Source organism: Anomaloglossus baeobatrachus, chromosome 2 (assembly GCF_048569485.1).
Source record: "Anomaloglossus baeobatrachus isolate aAnoBae1 chromosome 2, aAnoBae1.hap1, whole genome shotgun sequence".
Classification (NCBI taxonomy): Eukaryota; Metazoa; Chordata; class Amphibia; order Anura; family Aromobatidae; genus Anomaloglossus; species Anomaloglossus baeobatrachus.
The window spans coordinates 490296174-490308965 of record NC_134354.1 but is presented as its reverse complement, the minus strand read 5'-3'; the positions used below and the strand labels follow the sequence as shown (position 1 = coordinate 490308965).

At 49.3% G+C, this 12792-nt stretch overlaps 1 protein-coding gene across 1 annotated transcript in view; it reads left to right on the top strand.

Annotated features, from left to right (window-relative positions):
* The window catches only part of LOC142290307 (interleukin-1 receptor-like 1), an 82190-nt gene that overhangs the window by 30131 nt on the left and 39267 nt on the right, over window positions 1-12792 (top strand). The window lies entirely within an intron of this gene.

The following is a 12792-nucleotide window of genomic DNA, read 5'->3' as shown; positions in this document are numbered from 1 at the left end:
CTTGCTTGAGCGGCTCCAGAGTGTTTGCCGTGAACAACAGGTGAAACAGACATTGGTTAGCTGACTCTCTTCTTTTTCATTTCTGGGAGTAGAAAACAGTGTCCACAATTTCCCTGCAAGAAGTTAATAATGCCCTCTGTGTGTGTGCCGCTTTGGCAGTCACAATACCCTGAGTGTCACAATAGCAATAATGCTTCTTAACCCCTTCCCAACATGGCGGTTTTCCATTTTTGTGCTTTTGTATTTCTCCACTTCAAAGAACCATATCTTTTTATATTTTTCCATCAATATAATGTTATGAGGCTTTGTTTTTTTTTGTGGGACGAGTTGCACTTTTGAATGACACCAGTCATGTTAGGATGTGATGTACTGAAAAGTGTGAAAAAAATTCCAAGTGCATCAAAATAGTGGGAAAAGTGCAATTCTGCAATTGAAGCTGCAATTGTCTGATAACTTGTGCCATATATAAAGCAATACTGAAAAAACAAGATAGCCAGCACTAAATGTGTAGTACAGCACTAAACTGCACTCATTATTAAAATTTCAAATTTTTGGCAAAAAATTGCAATTTCTTGAGCTACCCCGCCACGTCATGGCAAATCTCTTTGGGGCAGTCCTACTCTAAATAATTTTTATTTAAAATGAGCCATATGGCCTCACATATGAAAAAGTAGAATTGTTCTTAGGCCTTGTGCGCACTAAAAAATGAAATTTTCTTAAGAAAATTCCGCAGGCTCTGAAAAATTTCTACACCCGCGGAAAAAAAATGCACAAAACCGCACTGAAATCCGCATGCGTTTTGTTGTGTTTTGATGCGGTTTTGGTGCGGTTTTTCCGCAGGTTGGTACATGTGTACATGTGTTTTAATGCATTCAATGCAATAAAGCACAATGAAAAAAAGGGTCATTTCCTTAGATAGATAGTTAGAAGGATAGATAGATAGAGTCCCTGTGAGGACACACTGGAGTTCTCGCGAGCGGTAGTGTGTTCACATTACCGACCGTGAGAAATAACCTGTAGTTACTGCTGCAGGCTCGTTACGAGGCTACATTGAGTATGTGTCAGACACGGCTGGATACAAGCGTCGTGGGACCTGCGTGGATTATGCCGGAGCTGTGTGTTTGGGGATTAATAAAATGGTGAAAGAGGGGGCTTTTTTGTGTTTTAGTTAAAATAAAGGATTTTTTGGTGTGTGTGTTTATTCACTTTACTTACGGGTTAATCATGTAAGCTGTCTCATAGACGCTGGCATGATTAAGCTTGGACTTAGTGGCAGCGATACGCTGCCATTAACTCGTTATTACCTTGATTGCCACCGCATCACAGCAATCTGGAAGAGCCGGGGACACTCCAGGACTGTCGCATAATGGATGCAACAGTCCCGGGGCAGCTGCGGGCTGATATTCTTGGCTGCGGGAAAGGGGGTATTAACCATGGCCCTCTCCCTCCCCAGCCAGAGAATACCGGGCCGCCGCTGTGTGTTTACCTCGGCTGGATGGTAAAAATACGGCAGAGCCCACATTTTTTTTTTGTTTTTTTATTTTTAATATGTACGTTTGATTTCTATGTGTATTCTATATGTCTGTGTCTGTGTGTGAGTGTGATCTGTGTGTGTTTACTCTCTGCTCTGCTTCCTCTTCCTGTCATAATAACATCACTTCCCTGCAATACGCAGGGCAGTGATGAACATTATGACCGAAAAACGCAAAATACCGCAGGGAATAACGCAGGAAAATGCAATGAAACGCACATAGTTTGATACCTGCGTTATTCCCTGTGGGATTTCACGATTACATTGCAGTTAATGGAGTGAAATCCCGCAGCTACCTGTGGAAAAGAAGTGACATGCAATTGTTTTTGCTGCGGGAATCCCACAGCAAGACCTGCAGCTGTCAAAATCAGCCTAGTGCGCACAGCATTTTTTTTCCCATTGGATTTGCTGGTGAATCACTGCAGAAAGGTTAAGAACATTTTCTGCAGCAAAACATGCAGCAAATCCGCTGGAAAATCCAGCTAGTGCGCACAAGGCCTTAGTAGCTCTTACCTGGTGCTTTTCAATCCCGTACCCATGACTGTGTGACACCCCTCCACTAGTCAGGGTGTCACAGGGAACTGCATTCCTGTCCTTATAGTGCAAAACCCATCCTCCTTGGCTCCAGGTTCCAACCTAAGGTGTTGCTAACAACTGCATTCAAACCCCCAATCCACACTCACACCAGTACAGGACAGACAAGCCAGTGGGTAGGTCTAAAGAGGAAAGGGCTGCCAACCGAAGGGTTAAGCAGACTGGTGGGAGGTGACAGGTCAGTGAGCTCCAGGGGAGCGAAGGGGAAGGAAGTGAAGTAGAAACTCTCCAGAGGGAGAGGGAACCGGGGGTTGGATCCACCAGGGAAAGTAAAGTAGTGGCCCTCAGAGTGTGAGGGGCCGAGGAGTCGAAGCTCCAGAGAAATCGGACTAAATTGGGACATAGCAAAAGCAATTCCTTTTGGGAGCGGATACCTGGACGTGCTCTCCTTCCCAAGCAGCAGTGGTGCACTGGGACTTTTGGTTCACCTGCAGCATGTGTGTGTAATGACTTTACAAAACATCATCCAGCACCACGATAACCGGCCTGAGTGAATACATGGTCATTCGCTGCTACCCCCTAGCCCTGCGCTCCCCTGCACCCCACCATCTGGGGCCTTTCCTACCTGTGGAGGGTAACGTCATCTGGCTGCCCCACTCCATCACCCCGGGTACTCCCAATGGCAGTGGTGGTACTCCCTATTACCGCACACCACGGGTGGCATCACGAACTATATCTCCCCTGTAAATAGCCCTTTCTGCATTTGAGTGTGGCCTCTAGCCCCCGGGTCCGGAGACCCTCGAGCCACAAGTAATCAACCCCGGATCTGAGTGGTTTGACCACTGCAGGGGCGGCACACCTCAAATTTGTGGCGTCACAAACAGGATCCGAAAAGGACCCACTAAGCTGGGTGACGTGTGCCTTGAAAAGTGAAGCTGCGGTGTCAAAATTCCGTTCCCGCCATTTTCCGCCATCAAAATGACATCTTCTAGGCCAAAAGCGCTTGAAGCTGAAGCCCCACCCTTCGTCCTGAGAGTGTGGCTGGAATCGGGAGTTCCCAGAGTGCCCCAGCGCGGAAGTGAGTGGCTGGCAAAAACCAAGGGGGCGTGATGGGATGTAGCAGCAGAAGTGGAGCAGGGATGCCAGGACTCTGTGAAAACGTTCCTGGGCACCGCAGAGGCAAGATGGCGGCAGCACGAGACTGGTCGCCGGAGCATGCTGCTCCTGGGACTGCGGCCTGGATTGAGCAGGAGACAGAGTAACTCTACAGGAGGATGCAGACGCAGTTCCTCTTCATTTTGAACCATTGGAGGGAAGAGATGAGAAGACTGGCAATGGCGGTGCGAGCCCGTGAGATAGAAGTCCCACGCGAGGAGCGGGTAAGCAGTTACCCAGTCCTAGTTGATCTGATTGATCCGGCCTATGTGGCTGTGGGATCCGGTCTGCCCCCGCCCATTGCAAGCACTCCGCTACCAACACCCTCGTCCTCAGCGGATGCCGAGTTGCCAACCCCAACACCGGCAACGGAACCTCCAGTCCATGTTTGTAAGAAGCGGATTGTAGAGCCCCTGAACCTACCATCCGACCAGGCCACGACAGCGTTTACCCCAGCAATGGCCCAACCAGACCTGGCCGCATCACTGGGCCCTTACCCCGATACGGAGTACCCGGACTCTGCAACTCTGGCTGCGGAATAGTCGCTTTCTTCATTCACCACAGTGGAGGTGAAGCCTGTTAAGATGCTGGTTCCACTACCGCGCGGCCGCCCGGTAGCTGCCGGGGCCGCAGCAATCCGTATGCAGCAGCGGTAGCTGAACCCGGATAGCTACCCGAATGTTTAACTGTTCTACTGTTGCAAGTTAAAGAATGACTGTTCCAGGACTTGTTGCCCCTGTTGAACCTTTCCGTGTTAATTGGAGAAGGCCATCTGGACCCCCAGGTGGAGGGTAGCAAAGGAGTTAATATTTCAAGAGGCGCCATCCTTGTTGAACCTTCTTATAATGTTTTGTTAAAAATAGGAAGGCCACCAGGGCCCGCAGCGGTGTGCCACAAGGAGGTGGTACCAGGGGCCTTCGGTGGAGGATGGTGCAGAGAGTAACGGCTGTGTGGGGTTACCTGGTTCGTCTGAAGGACTGAAAGCAGCTGCACCCATCACCACAGACAACTACGGGGAACTCAAGACAGTGCAGCACCGTGAGTGAAGGTGGCACTGGGCATCCGGGTGGTTGGGGTGGCGGGTTGAGGGAAGCTGCAAGAGGAGAATGCCCCAGCAGCTGTTGCTTAATGTTGTTGTTTCTGCCCGAACTTCAACTCCGTCACAGAACCCAAGTAGGAAGCAGCGGGTTTAGGTTGTTTGGGTGGTGGGTTGAAGGGATCCGGGACACAGGGAATGTGGACTCCGTGAGTTTTGTTTTGCAACGTTTAAGAATGTGCCTCCTCTGTGAGGGATGAGAAATTGTTTATAAAAAATGTTACCCCTTTTTCTCCTTACAAGAATAGTTTCAATAAACCTCAGTGTGTCCTGTAGCTCGGGGACGAGCTACGTTTAACCAAGGGGGAATGTGACGCCCCTACACTAGTCAGAGTGTCACGAGGGAACTGCACTCCTGTCCTTATAGTGCAAAACCCACCCTCCTTGGTTCCAGGTTCCACCCTATGGTATTGCTAACAACTGCATTCAAACCCCCAATCCACACTCACACCAGTAGAGGAAAGACAAGCCAGTGGGTAGGTCTAGAGAGAAAAGGGACGCCCACCGAAGGGTTAAGCAGACTGGTGGGAGGTGACAGGTCAGTGAGCTCCAGGGGAGCAAAGGGGAAGGAAGTGAAGTAGAAACTCTCCAGAGGGAGAGGAAAACAGGGGTTGGAGCCCCCAGGGAAAGTGAAGTAGTAGCCCTCAGAGTGTGAGCGGCCGAGGAGTCGAAGCTCCAGAGAAATCGGACTAAATTGGGACATAGCAAAAGCAATACTATTGGGAGCGGATATCCTAGACGTGCTCTCCTTCCTAAGCAGCAGTGGTGCACTGGGACTTTTGGTTCACCTGCAACATGTGTGTAATGACTTTACAACATCATCCAGCACCACGATAACCGGCCTGAGTGAGTACATGGTCATTCCCAGCTACCATCTAGCCCTGCGCTCCCCTGCACCCCACCAACCGGAGCCCCGGGGCCTTCCCTACCCGTAGAGAATAACGTCATCTGGCTGCCCCACTTCATCACCACAGGTACTCCCAACGGCAGTGGCGGTACTCCCTATTACCTCACACCACGGGTGGTGTCACAAACTATATCTCCCCTGTAAATAGCCCCTTCTTCATTTGAGTGTGGCCCCCAGCCCCTGGGTCTGGAGACCCTCGAGCCACAAGTAATCGCCCCCAGATCCGAGCGGTTCAACCGCTGCAGGGGCGGCACAAATGAGTCATGGCTGTGGGCGAGACAGGCCCAATAGATTTTTATATTTTTCCATCAACATAATGTTCTGAGGGTTTGTTTTTTTTGTGGGACGAGTTGCACTTTTAAAGGACACCATTCATGTTAGGATGTGATGTACTGAAAAGTGTGAAAAAATTCCAAGTGCGTCAAAATAGTGGGAAAAGTGCAATTCTAAAATTGAAGCTGCAATTGTATGATAACTTGTGCCATATATAAAGCAATACTAAAGTAAGGTGAGTATAAGGTTTTTTTGTGATCTGTGGTGACCATAATACTTTGTGAGTGCATCATATTGTTTTGGGAGCTGTGAGGGAGACCAACATACTAGATGGTGTGCTGTGGAGCCCCATCATACTGTAGTGGAGCTGTGGGGATCATAATATTAAATGTGTGTGTGTCGCCCGTCTGCAGCAGTCGCCCCAGGGACTTCACTCCACCTTTGGGGACGCCACAGGGTCTCCACTTTTGGTACTTCTGGCAACAGGTATGACAGGTTTATTTATATGGGAGTTGTGACGCCACTCACGGTTTGCGGTCAGGGTTATGGGTGACCGCCACTGCAGGTTTAACGAGCGTCTGAGGCTGATGGAGTCTGCAGTCAGATGTTGTGGCCTCCCGTGAGTGAGGCGGGCCCCAGGGGCTCGGGGATGTATGTAGAACAACAGGTCGCAGAATAACTCAGTCTGACTCCAAAATGTCTTTTAACTTGTTTACTCACGTTCAGGTGTTTTTGTGAGGTAACCCGGGCGATGCTGAGATAAACCAGGTGAAATCAGGTATCCTGCAGACTGGTCTAAGGGTAACCGTTAACTCGCCTTCCTAGTACTGTTTGTTTCGGATAACCCCTGTCTTGAAGTACCGTGGGGTTCATCCAGGGAAGTCACTACTGCCTTTTCTTCCCTTTTTGGCCCGTTTGCTGGCAGTGTGGACCAAGGTGGATAGCTTCAGTCTCGATCCTCCTTATGGGCCCCCTCGTTGCTGCGGATGCTCAGACTCTAGTTGGTTGGGGGTTGTGGGGCTTGTGGTCCCCACACCGGCAGGTTTAGTAGGTAATTAAACTTGAGCCTACTTCGGGAACCTGTTTCCCCTGCGTGCCTAGTTCCCAGGAGTCTCTGTACTCGACCATCTGACTTCTTCAGTGTCTTTCTGAGCAACTGACTTCCTCAGCGTCTTTCTGACTGACTTTCTGGCAACCGTTCTCCCCCGCCAACGGTTACTACACGGACAGGGTCTGACTAGCGTGTCCGCGCATGTCCCTCTCCTGCGACTACATACTGAGCTTCCTCAATTCAGACTGGCTAACTCTCCCTCCTTTTCCTTCTGCCACTGCCACCTTAGCTTCCAGCCTATCTACCGCACCCCTTGATTGGATGTGGAGGCACGCCCCCTCCTGGATCTGCCCAGGGGTCCCCTCAATGGTGTGTGAGACCTGGTTGCTATGTGTCTGTGTGACTGTGTACACACCCTATTTCAGCCTTTGGATTACCTGAAAGTACTGACCCAGCATTGGTGCAGTACTCATTGGTGCCTGACCAGGTCAGGGGAGCCACATGTGCTCTGAAGCATCATCCTATAAGGCTGTGATGGCACAAACATACTGTATTGGGACCATCATAAGCAGGCTTTACACGCTACGATATCATTAATGAATTATCGTCGGGGTCACGGTGTTTGTGACGCACATCCGGTGTCATTAACGATATCGCAGTGTGTGACACTTATGAGCGACCTTAAACGATCGCAAAAGTGATCAAAATCGTTTGCCACGGAGAGGTCATCCTGAAACAAAAAATCGTTTTCTGCTTATTAGCGATGTTGGTCGTCGTTCCTGCGGCAGCACACATCGCTGTGTGTGACACCGCAGGAGCGATGAACATCTCCTTATCTGCCTCCACCGGCAATGAGGAAGGAAGGAGGTGGGCAGGATGTTACGTCTCGCTCATCTCCGCCCTTCCGCTTCTATTGGACGCCTGCCGTGTGACGTCGTTGTGACGCTGCACGAACCACCCCCTTAGAAAGGAGGCGGTTCGCCGGCCAGAGCAACGTCGCAGGGCAGGTAAGTATGTGTGACGGGGGTAAGCGAGGTTGTGCGGCACGGGCAGCGATTTGCCCATGTCGCACAACCGACGGGGGTGGGTACGATCGCTTGCGATCTCGCTAGCGAGATCGCAGCGTGTAAAGCTCGCTATACTATGTGGGGGACCATGATACTCTGGGTGACTTTGGGTGAGCCATCATACTGTATTGGAGCTGTGTGGGGACCATCATTCTGTGTGGGGCAATTTCGGGGGACCATCATACTGTGGGAAGACCATCATACTGTCTTTGGGGTTGTGAAGACCATCATACTGTGTGATGGGCCATCATGCTGTGGAGGGACCATCATACTGTGTGGGGGCAGTACAGTGGTGACTATCAATGTGTGGAGGGACCATCATACTGTATTGGGACTGGGGGGGACAATCATACTATATGGAGGGCTGGGGGTGGCCATCATACTGTGTATGGTCACCATCATACTTTGCGGCAGGTTGTGGGATAACCATTATACCGAGTGGGGACTGTGTGGGAAACATCATCCTTTTTTGGGAGCTGTGGAGGCCATCATGCTGTGAAGGGATCATCAGTGTGGGGGTCAGAGCAGGTGGCAATCTTAATGTGTTTGGGGCTGTGGTGCCAATCATAATCTATGGGGTGCTGGTGTGACTAACATACTGTGAGGCGGGTTGGGGTGACCATCATACTGTGTGTGTTTTCTGGGGAGACTGTGGCGACCATGATGTTGTGTGGGGGGCTGGGGTGACCATCATAATATATGCAGGGGCTATTGTGACCATCATACTGTGTGAGGGGCTTGAGTATCCAACATACTGAGTGAGGGGCTTGTGTGACCCACATACTGTTTGGAAGATTGATATGACCATCATACAGTGTGGGAGGCTGGGGTGATCATCACATTGTGAGGGGGCAGAGGACCATCTTACTTTGTGGGCTTTGTGGGGTTTGTGGTGCCATCGTGGTGTGTAGGGAAAAGTGTGGGGAAAAGTGGGAAAATCATTCTGTATGGGACCATTTTTTGTGCCCCTCTGAGGGGCATTATTATCAGGCGGTACAGTAGGTGGATTGATTATTATAAGAAGGCACACTGGGGAATCATTATAGGGAGAGTACAGGTTGTATTATTATCATTATTATCAGAATGCACAGGGGTGTTTGAATTCTTATATGTAGGTTTGGGTCACTATTATAAGGGTCAGGGAGGATTATTATTAAAAGAGGCACAGGAGGACAATTTTTACTACGTGGTGTTGTCGAACAGTAGTGGTGACTTAGGATAAGCCACTGTGCAGGATTCAAATACAGTACTCAAGTCAAGGTTGCAGAACCAAGTGTAGATTTATTAAGAGACAGGAATTAAACATTTTGCAAGGGAATGGGGGAAGATATACTGGCAACAGTCAAAGGAAATCTGTCATGTAACTTTTTATAATACACCGCACCCAATATGTCTTAAATGATGCAATGTGCATCCCTAACATGGTTTAAAACAAATTCAATGTATTTATCTTCAAAAAAGACTTAATATGCTTAGGTGAATGCAGTAGATACCTTAGGTTTCAGTCATGGGGTGGAGCTTTTGCTGGGATCATTCACTGTCACTCAAGTTCAGGCATGATTCTTTTTTAAACTTAGCGAACCCCCCCACCCCCCCCCCCCAGCATTGTAATTGATTACACTAGAGGTCATTTAACATCACTTCTCCAGTGCTCAGCTCTGGAGCTCAGCAGAAGAGAAGTGGTTGTGCAGGACCTGTGCTGATGTCACAATCATGTGACCATAAAGGGTGGAGCTCAGCAGAGGGGTGATGTTCAAGGGCCTGTGGTGTAATCAATTACAATGCAGGAGGCATGATTCAGTTAAAAAAATAATAATGGAATTATTTTTATTTTAAAACTATTTTAGTGATGCAAATTACATCATTTAAAACACATTGGGGTGGTTTAATATAAAAGACAACATGACAGGTTCCCTTTAAGATTTAGCACACAGAAACACCTAGCCAATATGTATGTGACCCCAGCTATTACACCAACTAAATTTGCAGTGCATTTGATTAGTAACCACACTGCAGTAGCGATCTAGCTGGCCATCGCTACTCAAGCCATACGGCTATTGCACCATAGCTACAGAGGCCTACGCTATGCCTTACAAAGTGCACACAATAGTACAAACTCATGGTCCTGTTGAGACGGAACAGGTCCACTCCCAGGAGTTCGGTGCTGTGAACCTCATCGGTGTGCACTTTTCCTTGCAGGGCAGGGGGGAACTCCGCTTCTTCCTCGGATTCGATGTCTTCAGGAACATTTCGGTCTGGTGCTTGCTCATCAGTTATCAGGGTTCTCTCATGGTCCAGCTTGCAATATTTCTTGCAGCAGGCACTGTGACTTTTCCCAAACCACCGTTCTCGGACAGAACACAGAACAACACTCCTGTATCCCTCTCTCCGGCTACCTAACTGCTCCAGTTCCCACCTAAACTCTTCTCCCGCTCTATCTCTCTTTCCCACACTTTTAGAGGTGGGTTAGTCCAAGTTAACAGTTCTAGAGGGGGAGCACCAGGCAGTTCATAACATGCCGAACAACAGGGGAGCACAGTCTCTTTAAGTCGCAGTACCTTCAAACATATTGTAGGGGGGATACCTCTACAGAACTATAAGGAGACATAGGGGAGCGTTATTCCTATGAGGAAGTACAGAGGGAACATCACTACTGTGTAGGGGTAAATGTTAATGTGTGGGGTACAAAAGGAGGGTAACATTACTGCACAGGACACAGAGGAGCATTATTGCTAGTCATAGTTGTGAAGCTGGCTATCATCAGCTCTCACGGCAAGTCCTGAAATAGTGGTGTCAAGAAGTCTGGGGTGAGAAACCAGGACAGTATGTCAAAGGCAAAAGCATAAGGCAAACATGAAAACCTGTCACAATCCATGGTTAGGTCCAAACAGTATGTTTGGGTTACGAGGGGCTAGGTAAATAGGAAGTAAAAAGGCTGAGTCCAAGGTCAAGACAACAAAGGATTAGAACAGCAAAACATGAGGCAGACACCTCACAGAGCAAAGCTATGACTGACAATGGTCTGACCATACTAATAGTAATAATAATAATAATAATAATAATAATAATAATAATAATAAACTTTTGAAGCATTGAATATAAATCTTATTAGTGTGCAGTGGATTTACTTTTGAATGGTCTGACCATTGTCAGCCAGGTAAATAGCCAGACAATTATCCTGAAAGGGTGACACCCAGGGGAAACTCAGCAGACCTGGCCAGATTGGGCATCTGAGTTTTCATTCACAATACTGACAGACCAGCATTCTCCTGCCTCTGATTGGGCAGCTAAACTGTCGCTAACAATACTAACAGCCCAGCACACCCCTGATTCAATAGGACTACTGAGCTGTCATTCACTGTGTCCTTAGGACATTGTGAGTGGTGAAATGTTGGCAATAATGCTATATGGTTTGTGTAGTGGTGGAATATGAGGAGTACAGCACTGGATCCTGAAGAAGGTGGGGACAGGTGAGTATATTAAAACAATCACACTACATTACACGCAGATCTGTAATGTTATATATAGTCTGTTATATTGCAATATTATTAATACTAAATCTTAAATAGAGGCATTATTTTAAATATAGGTAGTAATAAATCTTCATTTCCTGCAGGTATGCTAATTTAAGTAAGATACCGCAATCTATAGAATAGGTTGCAACCAGCATGGGCCTTTGTACTTTCAATATTGTGTCAGAATGTTAGCTCCAGTTTGTCCCTACCCCTGAGTTGCATTCATATACAGTAATAATGTCCCCAGAGTACCCACACATACAGTAATAATGCCCGATAAGTCCCCCATGTAGAGTAACAATGTCTTTTCGAGTCCTCCCACATACAATAATAATGTACTTTGAGTTGATTCGCATACAGTAATAATGTTGACTGAGTCCCCTCACATTCAGTAAAAATGCACCCTCAGTCCCCATGCATAGTAACAATGTCGCCTAGTCTCCTCAATGTACAATAATAATGTGACGCCCTGGGCAAGCCAGGGGTCACAGGTAATGACATCACCACACCCTACACCCCGGTTAGGCACATCTAAGCTAGACCAGAAATCCTTGTTGCCTTCCCCACGGGCTGATGTCCACACCAGGGGGTGGAGCCAGGCGGTTGGTCTCCACCCACCAAGGAGTTCACAGTCCTGCAGGAAGGAAAACACAGGCAGTTAGAGTTAGGAGGGAAAGTAAGCAGTAGTGAAGTGGCAAGAGAGCAGACTGAAGTGAGTCCGGGTGTGTGCCCCGGACAGAGACAGCAAGGTTAGCAGACGGCGATGACCGTCTGCAGGAGTGGCCTATCGGAGGTGCCGTGACGACCGTGGACGGGTGGTGACCCGGCGGTACCGGACCGGTACACAAGGAGAAGCCAGCACCATTGGCAGGGTCCTTTCGGATCCCGGCAAGGCTAGGAGTCGCCGTAAATTTGCCAAATCCGTCAGTGAAGGGGACCTCCGAGTTTCCAAACAACTAAGTCCCGATTGAAGGCAACAGTCCAACCGTATGAGAGAGACACCGCCACCGCCAAGGCACCAGTTTCTCAGGGCCAGCGCCTGCGGGCAAAGAGGGGCTCCTCCGGCCCATATCCAAGTCGGGGAGCGGGTTACCGGTGGGAGCCCATCGCTACCAACATTACACAAGGTGCAGGGAAAGAGACAGTCACCGTTAACTACCGGGGAAAAGCAACAGCAGCCGTCCGTGGGAACCGTCTTTCCAGCCGTGTGTTTTACCGAGAACTGTGTCACCGTCTCAGGCTGAGTGAGTACCACCGGGCCGTGAGGCACAGCGCTGCCCCCTGCGACCCTGCACCTCACCAGGCCCCGCACCTGGCCTGTCATCCCTCATCCTCCACCCCATCACTGGGCCCCGGGACAACCAACCCCTACCCATGGAGGGGAGAACTAACAACTCTGCTGCTCCCTGTCACCGCTCCCGGGATCCCCATACAGAGCAGCGGTGGTGTTACCAAAAATCACCACAACCGTGGGTGGCATCACGGACAATAAATCCCCAAAACCAAACCCCCTTTTCACTCATGGGCGAGGAGCGCCGCTCGAGTCCCCGGGATCCGGCCCATCGCTCGAGCCACCGAGCAGCAGCGGCCGCAGCAGCAGCGGCAGCCGGACCCGAGCAGTGGGAGAGCGCAGCGTCCCCCCCTCCGCCCGCGACAATAATGT